Source organism: Myotis brandtii, unplaced genomic scaffold (genome assembly GCF_000412655.1).
Source record: "Myotis brandtii unplaced genomic scaffold, ASM41265v1 scaffold126, whole genome shotgun sequence".
In the NCBI taxonomy this organism is placed as follows: Eukaryota; Metazoa; Chordata; class Mammalia; order Chiroptera; family Vespertilionidae; genus Myotis; species Myotis brandtii.
Genome location: NW_005354425.1, coordinates 2021914 through 2034349, shown reverse-complemented (window position 1 = coordinate 2034349; position 12436 = coordinate 2021914). Strand labels below are relative to the sequence as shown.

The 12436-nt window shown below is 37.6% G+C and overlaps 1 pseudogene; it reads left to right on the top strand.

Annotated features, from left to right (window-relative positions):
* The first annotated feature begins 2754 nt into the window (after window positions 1-2754).
* Window positions 2755-12436, top strand: part of LOC102241498 — a 51415-nt pseudogene continuing 41733 nt past the window's right edge.

Here is a 12436-nt window from a genome sequence, read left to right as displayed (position 1 = left end):
TCATCAACAAATCAACAAACAACAAGTGCTGGAGAGGATGTGGAGAAAAAGGAACCCTCTTGCACTGCTGGTGGGAATGCAGACTGGTACAGCCACTGTGTAAAACAGTATGGAGTTTCCTCAAAAAATTAAGAATTGAACTCCCATTTGATACAGTGATCCCTCTTCTAGGAATATATCCGAAAAAATCAGAAACAGCAATCAGAAAGGACATATGCACCCCTATGTTCATAGCAGCACAATTTACAATAGCTAAGATTTGGAAACAGCCTAAGTGCCCATCAGCAGATGAGTGGACTAGAAAACTGTGGTACATCTACACAGTGGAATACTACGCTGCTGTAAAAAAGTTCTGGAGAGCATTATGCTAAGCGAAATAAGCCAGTCGGAGAAAGATAAATATCACATGATCTCCCTCATTTGTGGAATATAATGAACAACATAAATTGATGTACAAAAATAGAACCAGAGACATAGAAGCATTAAACAGACTCCCCAACCTATGAGGGAAGGCAGGGGGTGAGGGGTTAGAGATCAACCAAAGGACTTGTATGCATGCATATGATCATAACCAATGAACACAGACAGTAGGGGGTTGGGGGCATGTGCTGGTGAGTGGAAACAGCTGGGGAGAGGTCAATGGGGCGAAACAATAAATAATTTAAATTTAAAAAAGAACTTATGAAAATCATGTATTTGCAATTGTGGTTCCAACCTTAGAATCTGACAGTTGCAAAGAACTTCTAACATCTAGGCCTGGAGTTTTTAACCTTAGGTCTGTGGAACCATGGGTGGGCTTCAGGGCATCTGTGAAACCATAAAATTGTGAACAAAATGTGTGGAGAGGTACCATAGTGTTATTAGAGTATATAATGTAATGCGTAAGGGGGCCATGACCCCTGAAAGGTTAAGAACCATTGTCTACACCAATCACCTTAATGAAACTGAGGTTTAGAGAAATTAGATGATTTAGCCAAGGTCAACTAGTTTATTAGTAGCTCAGCTGGCACTAAAACTTAGGTTTGTTTCCTTTCAGTACAGTGAGATTTCTGCTACACTAGGCTTTGAAGCCATTTCAAACCAAGGTATCACTCCTAGTACATTATAACTTCCTCCCTACCACAGCAACGTTTTCCTTACTGCCAAGAAAATGCTGCCTCCAAGAAAACCAAAGCCTTCTGCTAGGCTCAGTAACTTTTATAATATCTCCTATTTAGCTAGCATTTTATAGTTTTCAAAGCACTTTCACACACATGATTACATTTGATTTGAGCCTCAAAACCCCTTCCAGATAGGAAACTAGGAATTAAAAGAATAGGTTGTAGAACTGGGCTGCCTGGATTAGAATTCTACCTCTACTACTATTGGCTGGATCACCCTGAGCAAGTTCTTTGTGACTCAGTTGAAAAACGAGGACACATTTAATAAATATTAACTAGCACCATTATCCCTATTTTATAATTACCAATGAGAGGATTGAGAAACAATATTATTATGTGAATTTCTCAAAAGTGCCCTTAAATAGTGGATCTAGGACTCAAAAACAAGGTGTTTTAACTCCATTCAAAAACTTCACTGAGCACAACACATAGAACTCTGAGTATAAATATAACAACCATGAAGCCAGCAGCTCCCAATGATTAAAACAGCTATTCATTTATTTATATCCATTGATGAGCTAAACACCATCATTTTGTACCCAAGTGTGAAATTCCAAATCTGATTTGAGAATCCCCTCTTATTTCCTGTTTTTAAATGCACAGAAAAGAAAATCAAACCAAATCACTGAATATGTAATGTCTAAGCTTCTTTTTAAACCACATGAGATATATCCCTTGAGAATTTTTTAATTAAGAAGACATGTTGGGCATAGTCAATTACTTAGGGAATTTTTTAAATGAAATAAAACAAAATAGTAAATACCCTGACCAAGAGAAAGGCATGTGTACTTAGACATGCTTTTCATAAGATCAAAACAGCCCAAGTCCTATTCCCAATTGATCATTAAAGCCTGTATTCAAAATGAGCAAAGCCCCAGATTGCAACCAGCCAAGAGATAGAGTGCTTGCCTCCTGGCTAAAAAGACAAGGAGGCCTCTCTTATAATGTGCAATGACCACTTCAGCTATGCTAACTAGTAGTTCCGAAACACACTAGGGCTAAAGAAGCCTTTAAATTAGTTTTTTTTTAATTAACATAAAACACATTGGCTGGCTGAGTGGACTGGATTGTGGGAAAAGCATCCCTTTTTTGCAAGTGCATCCCTGAGGGCAGTGGGCATGTTCTTTGGTGACAGATTACTAGGCAAGTTATAACATGCAAGACTAGGGGAACCCTACAAACCTTCTTCTTTGAACAAACTCATTCTCTTGCTTTACAATAAAAAATGTAATTTTTTAAAAGGCCACATACTCTTGGTCACAATCAGCTGAGACCCCATATAAAGTGACAAGAAGGGTAGTATTATGAATGTGAGAAGACTTTTTTTTAACTTTAATTTTTCTCCCCTGTAAAACCATCCCTTTTTCCCAGTTTCATGGAAACCTGTGATATTAGCTGCTTTCAGTAGTGGCTTTGTGCTTTCCTATAACAGAGCATTCCAAATGAAGTTATTTTTAGCAGACCAAGAGTCTGGTCCTGACTCTCCTTTTAAGTTCAAAGCAACATAGCCAAATGTGTCTATCATAAAGCTAACACAGAGGATATACACTGAAGGTGGGGCCAGATCCTGAACATAAGATTGCACGAAGAGACCATGGTTGGGCTTCAAGCCTGTCAGCAGCCCTCTAAACCATCAGCTAGGTTAACTTCACCTCCTACCTTCACCGTCAGCTATAACCCACACTCCAACACCACCCCTACACCAAGACAGAAGAGCAGTATAGTATGATGAAAAGAATACCAAGTAGGTGTCCAGAGATCTGAGTCCTAGTGCCAGTTCTAATGCAATTTAGCTATGACTTTAGGCAAATTACTTCTCTTTAGGCCTATTTCCTCTTCTATAACATGAGATGGATTCAATAAATTATCAATTATTGCAATGTAAGATAAAGAGCCCTAAACCAATAACTTAGCATCTAGTTTGTTGTATTCTTGATTTCATTATTACCTTGATACCCTAAGGTTTGGGTAACTATGTCTTTATCTTGTTTCTTTATATGGAAGCCCTCACCGGGGACTCCAATTCTCCCAATGACTTAATATCTGGCCTCCTGATACCCAGTCTTTATGGATGAGTCCTCAGTTTTTATGCTGACTACCCCATCTGCCATATCTCTAACTTTCCCACATCAGATACTAGATATAGTTTCCCCAGCCCCCTTTGACTACCTGGCGCACACCAGCCTGGGGACACATTATGTTTGTTGGTGGGTATTAGCTAATACTTGTGAATCTGACTACTTGCCACCCTATCATGATGATATCCTATATTCAGACTTCTCTTTGACACATGTTCACATATCTGCCTCAAAGACTTGCTCTAATATTCATATTTCTTGACTCTTTGGATATGTCTGGACTCCTCATCTCAGCGTCCCCCATCATACCAATACCCAGGCTCCCGCTGCTACACATTTTCAGACTTTTTTAATCCCTAGAGGGAGGCTGACCTCTTCTTTCTGGTGTAATTTCCCTGGTTCACAAAAACCTTCACTCTGAGGCTGGGCCCTAAGGGGGCAAAAAGGGCTGGGCTTGGAGTCCCCTTAGTAGGAGAGGCATGTAGGGACTGACAGCAAGGATGGTGAACACAATGCTATCTTGGACCTATAAAGAGTGATGCATGGGTATGCACCAGTGTGCAACACTGGCCATCATGCCCTGTAATTGGTTGATGGCCATGCCATTCATGTTGTTGAATATCACCTCTACATGGGGCTTTTCTCCTAAGGACCTCTCTTTTTTCCCCCATTGTAATCTCAAATTTCCCTTTCCTGATAAATGTGAAGTAGTGAATGATACCAGTTTCACATTTTTACTCCTCTTTCTTCTCCATTAACAATGGGATGCTTCCCTAAAGCTCTCTGGATTTATTGCCGCAGCATCTTTATAAGATCAGAAGATATTTATAAAATTCCAGATGTGATAGGCAGAATCCTAATGATATCCCTCTTCCTCCTCCTCCAAGATTCCCCACCATACCCATGCTGTCAAACACTAATCTAGGTTATACTATGAAGGAACTCTGCAAATATAATTAAGGCATGAAGCTTAAGATAGAGGGGTTGCCTGGCTGGCATGGCTCAATGGTTGAGCATCAACCTGTGAACCAGGAGGTCACAGTTGAATTCCGGGTCAGGGCACATGCCCAGGTTATGGGCTCGATCCTCAGTGGAGGGCATGCAGGAGGCAGCCCATCAATGATTCTCTCTCATCATTGATGTTTCTATCTCTCTCTCCCTCTCCCTTCCTCTCTGAAATCAATAAAGATATACTTAAAAGAAACAACCTTTTGGTGTACAGGATGATGCTCCACCCAACTGAGCCACCTCAGCCAGGGTATTTTAACAATTTTTAAGTATACAGTTCAGTGGCATTATGTCTGTGGCTTTTTGCCTCTGAACTTAAGCCCACCTGTTTGCCACAGAGACTCCATTCTCTTAGTGTAATGACTATATTTTCTCCATACCAAGATGCCATTAATTGTAAAAACAAAGTACTGCTTGTTGAACAGGATATTATCAGCAAGTTATAAACATCCTGTTTCAGAAGTATTACAATGTAGAAAATGAATATAATAGTACTGAAAAAAAAAACATTGGAACTGTGCTTTTACAACCATAAGAAAATCCAATTCATTCCATCTCACTGGAAAGTTAATTTGCATAAAATGTACTGTTGCTTTTTTAGGGGGTAGATGCCTTTGAGAGACCATTGGGAAGAAATTAAGGCAAGAAACTAAAGAGCAGCCATTTTCCTGTTATATTTGGGTTCAGTTTTCATCTCTCTTTGGTTCATATTTTCTTGATATGAAAGTCTACTTTCATCAAATATGCAAACCTGCCTAGGGAGGGATTGGATTGGTATGAACTGGAGTAGATTGGATACATGTCTGTCAATTAGCATTTCAAACAGGTATCAAAGAAGCTGAGGAAGATATCTTTTTCTTCTACATTTACTAGTGTCAATCAAAATGCTTCAGAGACTATAGACAGTTAACTTCCTCTGCCAAGTTAGAGAGAAGGGCTGAAAATGAATTTGATTAGAATTTAGGGTTTTTTTATTGTAAACTGCAATTTTTCCAGTGCATGAGCTGTGAATTTGTACAACCACCAATACTGGTGATTTCTAAAATGTTTTCCTTTCTGCTCTGGCCATCCATCTACACATCCTAGCCTCATACACATAAATCATCCTCAGAAAGTTCTATATAGACACAAAGACCCACTTAGATGACCTCGGGTAAGAGTATACTGGGAATACCAACTTGTTCATTATGTTGGAAAACAAGTGTTAAAGAAAAGAAAAATGAAGTATATATGACTTGCTGGTTGCCTCCTTCCCACTTCAGGACTTTGTGTTGGCCCACAGGCCTTTAAGTAGCCTCAGAAACAGCCTCAGTCTCTCTTAGGTACTTACATTAGTTGCAACCTCCACATTAAAAAAATAACCTTGATCTTGCTGAGAGTCCTTGAACTTGTTAGAGTCCTTGATTTCAAAATACCTCTCAGCCTCACAAATCCCCATTTACTCTGGTGTCCCTAAACCCTGTGACATACCAGGTCCTTCTGGCACTCCTGGACCTCCCACACACAAGAGTTGATACCCCTGGATCCTTCTTTTCAGGCAGCAGAGAGATTATGCCTGAGTTCCTCAATGTCATCTGACCACTTTTATACCATTTTATTCTTAAGTAAAAGTTAGAAATCAAAATTAATTATCTAGATAAGCTTTGTATATAAGTAATGCACAGAATGTGTCATATACTTCGACCCCTCAGTTATTCACATCTGAAGGTAGCCAAACTGCAAACATGAATCCAAATACACTGATCACCTGGCAGCACTTCCCTTAAGTCCCACACTAGCATCTAGTAGCAATGAAGTCAACTCTGTGTTTAAACTTGTCACTCCTAATCCTTTAAAGTAACCCTAAATAGTCATAGATGTTTTCACTGGAATGTTTCATGAAAAGCTTTGCCAAAGTGTTTCAAAGTACAAGGAAATAGAAATAAGAGAGAGATAAAGGGATAAGAATAGGGCCTGGGTCCTCTTTACCTTTCCATTCTGGAATGTAGCTTGACAAAAACAAGTTTAACATCTCACAAAGAAGCCCCTTTCTTGTCTTGAATAACCTGAAAACTCTTTCCAGGTGGTTGCCTGCAAATCCCAGCCCCTATCCTAGTTATACAGATGGGAAAGAGATAAGGGGAGAGACAGAATTCAAAAGTATGTTAGTATGAGGATCAGTTTAAGAAGGATAGTTTAAAATGTTAGGCTATCAATAGCCCAAAGGCTGCAGCATGGGATTGCAAATAAAATTTTAATACAAATACATATAAGCCATGCCACCAACTTGTAATGTGGCCTCTGGCTAATCAGTGATATTTTCACTGTGCCTGAACTTCCCAGCTCATATAGGCCTATCCCCAGTGGCCTCTCAAGCTTTCAGCACATTTCATTCGAAATGTCTTATTTGAAAAGCTTTCACCTTGGTCGTTGGTGATGCCTGAAATAATATCACACCAGAATAGTCATACATTGAAGCACAACCCTGAATACATCCTACTGCTGGGCCTCATGCAGCTCCATGGCTCGGTGGATAGATATTAAAGAAGTGACAGTCTCTCTAACAGCCCTGCATGACAGACTATTTCCTCACATCTCTGTCTTATTAGTACAAAAAAATAAGGTTTCCCAACATTTCATGGAATCTCTGCTTAAGAAAGGAGTAAGGTTTAAAAACTCACAGAAAAGACAAATGTAAGGAAAATTGAAGGTAAAGGCAATACCCAAAGATTTGTCTACCAACTTGGCTATTTTCAAGATACCAAACTCGCTCAAGGAGCAAAACAAAAACCTAGAAAACCAAATAATATACTGTGCTAGTAAAAAGTGATACCAATGCTACCCATAAAAAAAATTAATCAGCTCCTTTTTTTTTTGTTCTGCCCTCTAACTCTAGGCCAGCGGTTCTCAACCTGTGGGTCATGACCCCTTTGGCGGTCGAACGACCCTTTCACAGAGGTCACCTAAGACCATCCTGCATATCAGATATTTACATTACAATTCATAACAGTAGCAACATTACAGTTATGAAGTAGCAACGAAAATAATTTTATGGTTGGGTCACAACATGAGGAACTGTATTTAAAGGGCCAGAAGGTTGAGAACCACTGCTCTAGGCCATGTATTCCGTAGTAATGGGTCTAAAGCTTAAGTGTCACATATGTTTTCTAGTCTTGCCCGGTACTCTAAGCCTTTCTTTTACTCCCAAAAGGCCCATGGATCATCACAATGCCACCACATGTTTTTAAGCCTATGTTCCATTTCTTCCTAAGAGTATTTTTTAATCATATAAATCACCTGAAGCACTTGTTGATAATACAGATTTCCAAAACTACCCCCTAGAGATTTTGAATGTTTAACAAATACATAAAGAGATTATTTGATCACATAAGTTGGAAAACCCTGCCTTAAGGTCTTCAAAATCCTTGCTATTAAAGTATGATATAGCATTGGCATCCCAGTCCCGAATCTCTTTTAACAAGATTCCCAAATTAGACACATTAATGTTTGAGCAATATAGTTTTATTTTTTTATTTTTTATTTTTTTAAATATATTTTATTGATTTTTTACAGAGAGGAAGGGAGAGAGATAGAGAGTTAGAAACATCGATGAGAGAGAAACATCGATCAGCTGCCTCCTGCACATCTCCCACTGGGGATGTGCCCGCAACCCAGGTACATGCCCTTGACCGGAATCGAACCTGGGACCTTTCAGTCCGCAGGCCGATGCTCTATCCACCGAGCCAAACTGGTTTCGGCAATATTGTTTTAAATGGTTGAGTCATCTGGTAAAATAATAGTCCCTATTTATTAATAGTCCCTATTTATACTTCATTTCGAATCCATTTAATAGATTATTCCTCCAAGTCCCTTATTCATTCAACTAACATTTGGAAATCTACTAAGTGTCTGAGCACTATGATATACTTTAGGATTTGTATTTTGAAGAGAAGTCTTTAAACTAGAAGAATCAATCTTTAATATTGGAATATCAGACACTAGTATAGGCTCATGAGGAGAATATTTTGAGGCTAAGGTGGAACAAGACATGTCCAAATAATACCATGTAATTGGCCACCTCCTCTATCTAGGAATCAGGCTGGTTTGGACTATATAATTCAATCTCTGATCATAGTATATTCTACCTCTACCATCCCAACTCTCTCACTTCTTCACTCTTCCAAGAGGTCAAGAAGATGCTGGTTTTAAGCACCACTACTTTACAGCATTGAAGAAGAGCCTTGCATCTGTTCAAGTGTGGTCCCTTGGAAAAAAGAACAGTCTTGGGTAAATGACTACAGCTTGAGCATTGGCCAAAAAAAAGAGGTGCGAGAAAGTAGAGAGCCACTCCAGATAGGGTTAGAGGTGTTTGTCCCACAGAGGAAAGCTGAGGTTGAGGTCGGGCAGCAACAGAATCACGGTTTTGCTCCAATTAGTCCCTATAAATAACTTAAACCTTGACTACTGGCTATTTTGAGACCAGTGTCACCCACAGTTACAGATGAAGTATTCCGTTCCTTTATTACATCACAGTAGACTCAAGTTCTTCCAAAGCTCCACCTCACTGACATTCCACTTGGGTGGTGGGGGATATGAGGACAAATATGTAATAGGTCTTACTGATGACATAATTCCCATCTAAAGACAACAGGCAACAGAAATTTTAATCTGAACACTATGCTGGTTAATCACAGTCAAATATTAGACTTCTGCTTTGTGATTTCAAGTAGCTTAATGGGGAAAACAAATAGTGGATTTACTCTGAACTTAAATATCTGTAGCCAAACTGATGTCTTATAGCTGAGAAAACCAAGAGATTCTCCGACGTTCCATTGGGAAGTTATGAGACATCTGTAGGGGTTCATCAATTTTATGCCAAGGAATCAAAAAATAATTGGAAAATTTCCAGCACAAGAAGAAAATTCCTCCAATTTAAGTTCTTTTAAAAGGAGCTCTAGAAAATCTCCCCATTTATTTTACCTCTTTTATATATAGAATTTCAGACAACAGATTTATTATATAGATTTACTCTATCGTGGACCAAAATCAATTGTTTGAATAGTTAGAGATATATTCTTTTTCATCTTACATTACATTCTTGTCAGCACATACGGAATAGAAAAATAAAAACCTAATTGAATTGGTTCATACTGTTCTACCTTACTGTCATCATATGTGTTGTTTAGGAAATTTCCATTTAAATACAATGTTTGATAAATAAACACAGTGTGTGCCTGTGATGTTTGCCATCACATTGTAGATATGGGTTTGCAGTGCATAGCACACTGGAGGCTTTCCCTTTCTTCCAGGATATGAGGCCAACAAATCAATTGTTGCCATCAATTGGACAGGTGAGCTAGGTTATGGCCTCATGATCCAAGCAGAAAGGATTCTGTCAGGATATGTTCCAGCTTGAAGAATGGCCAAAGTAGCAAATTGGGAGAATGCAGCTGCTTGCCAGCATCTAGTCCTGGCCTGGCCACTTCCTGGAAAGCCAGTTGTCATTCTATGTTATAGCCTGGAAAATATAAAAGGCTATCTGACACAAACAGGTTTGGCATGTACATCAAAGACTACTTATCTCTGCAGCAATATGTCTGCCTCTGCTCTCTCTACTATTCCCTTGACATTGACTTTTGTTCTCTCTTTGACTCTGTATTCTAAATCTTTCCTCCTTCCAGATCATAAACTCAGATTAATCCTGTGCTTCATTTACAACCATATCTATTGCTTTCCAAGTCCCATTGAGTCCTATAGTATTGATTAACCACTTCAGATGGACAGTTCCCATGACAGAAGACTAAAGGCAATACCAGTGGACATTTTTGTATTACATGCATTCATATGCAAGTGGAATTATTAAAACAAAAATAATTTCTGATTACAACATAATAAAATGTGATTCATAATATGTACTAAGACTTTGACACTAGTTAAAATTGGGTAACCCTGATGAAGCAGCAGCCATAGCTACTTAGTCTACTTTCAGTTGTTCAACTCATACCTAAGTAAACAGTGATTCTCTAATATTTTTTGAGTTAGAAATTTGTGGAAATATAGATATAGCTCCTGTATATGTTTTTAGCATTTTAAAACCTTGTAACAGCTTATCATAAAAAAAAGCTCTTTTAAACAGCTTTTATTCAAGTCACACCTATAGTTGTCAGTTTACAACCCTTCTAAAGTCCTATTTTCATTCCCAAGTTTCTAACCTCTAAATTTTCCTACCTTGTTAGCAGGAAGAAAAGGACAAAGGAGTGGTGGTGGTGGGGGGTGAGATTATAGTCATACCCTTCACATGTTCACAGCATGCTCTCAGTGACTTTTAGTTGGCATTAGCACACAGTTGGTTTCCTTAGAAACTTATGCAACAGATTTCAAGCCTCTTTCAAATCCACTTAATTTTTAAGGGGCCATGTCCTTGTTCCAAAAACAATTTAAAAAATATATAAGCAGTACATTGTGGCATTTCAACAGCAGGAAAACTACAAGTGGCTTTTCTATAGCTACATTTAGAGATGTTTATAACAAGATGCACTTTCAAATATGTGTTTATGTGTGTATATATATAAAGAATGATACAAAAACATTCACATGTAAAGAAAATCATAACCTAAACTATTCTTTCTGATTCTTTGATTAGACTTAAGTTGAAAATTATATCATAGATAAAAAGAGAAATATTATAACATGCTTATTCCCATGGGGATGGATGGAAATAGATATATATATGGGATAAAGCCATTCATAGACAGTAAATTCAGAATTCATGAATTCTATCAGTATCTGAATCTATTGACCAACTTTTTCTTAAAATTTTCAATTATAGTTTACTTTCAATATTATTTTGTGTTGATTTTGGTGTACAGGGTAGTGGTTAGATAATCATATACTTTACAAAGTGTTCCCCCGAATATTTCCAGTACCAAATTGGCAACATACACAGTTATTGCAATATTACTGACTATATTCCCTATGCTTTACATTTTACATCCCTGTGACTATTTTATAACAATCAATCTGTACTTCTTAATCCCTTCACCTTTTTCTCCTAGTTCCCCAAACCCCTTCCCCTCTGGCAACCATCTGGCAACACCAGTTTAGTCTCTGTGTCTATGAGTCTGTTTCAAATTTGTTCACTCATTTATTTTGTTCTTTGGATTTCACATATAAGTGGAATCATATGGTATTTGTCTTTCTCTGACTGACTTATTTCACTGAGCATAATACCCTCTATGAATCTATTGACCAACTTCTTAAACAACTCTATTTTTCTTAAAATCTCACTCCATGTTTTTTTAAAAATAGATTTTAGAGAGGGAGGAAAGAGAGAGAGAGAGAGAGAGAGAGAGAGAGAGAGAGACCAACCAGGGATGGAACACTGGGTTGTTTCCCTTCATAAACAAAATGAAAATATTCAGTTTCTGGTAATATAGTGGACTAGGAACCCCCAAAATATTCTTCTGTAAAATATATAAAAATAAAAAATTTTATTCAAAAGTCAGACTTTTAAATGGTTAGCTGAATTCTCATGAAAGTAAAATATATCACCAGAGACCAAAAATAAAGGGGAGCCTGAAAACCTGGGCACTGAGCATATGACCTGATATTAGAGCTGCCGCAGGGATATCTATTGGTCTCCTTTAACTAGAATCTTGAATTTTAATGGGCACATATGTACAGAGGACAAGGTCATAGCTCATACAAGGCAAGGAGTTGGAAATGAGACCTCGGAATAAACCTGGCACTCTTAAAAGACTAAGCTTTCATTAAAAGGGTAGGCAAGATAATTTGCATACAGGCAAAGAAAAGCTGAAATTAATACTGTTTGGGAAAAATTTTAATTCATATTAAAATAGAAATAGAAGGAAACTTCCTTAGCCTGATAAGAAATATCTACAAAAAAAAAACAATGGTAAATGCCACATTTAGTATAATATTAGAAGAATTATTTTAAATTTACAAACAAGACATAGATGTCCTTTTTTTATGCTTCTGTTCAAAATTTTGCTAGAGGATTCTACCAGAGCAATATTATATGACTATCTACATCAAAAATACAAGAAATACTACACAGCAATATAATTAGTAATAATTCATGATAAGATGGTTGTAAAATTTGGATGAAAAGGCAAAGAATAGTGAAAGTCTTTATTTTTTATTTTTTAAATGTTATTTTATGGTTTAAAGTATTACAAATATTAGTAAATA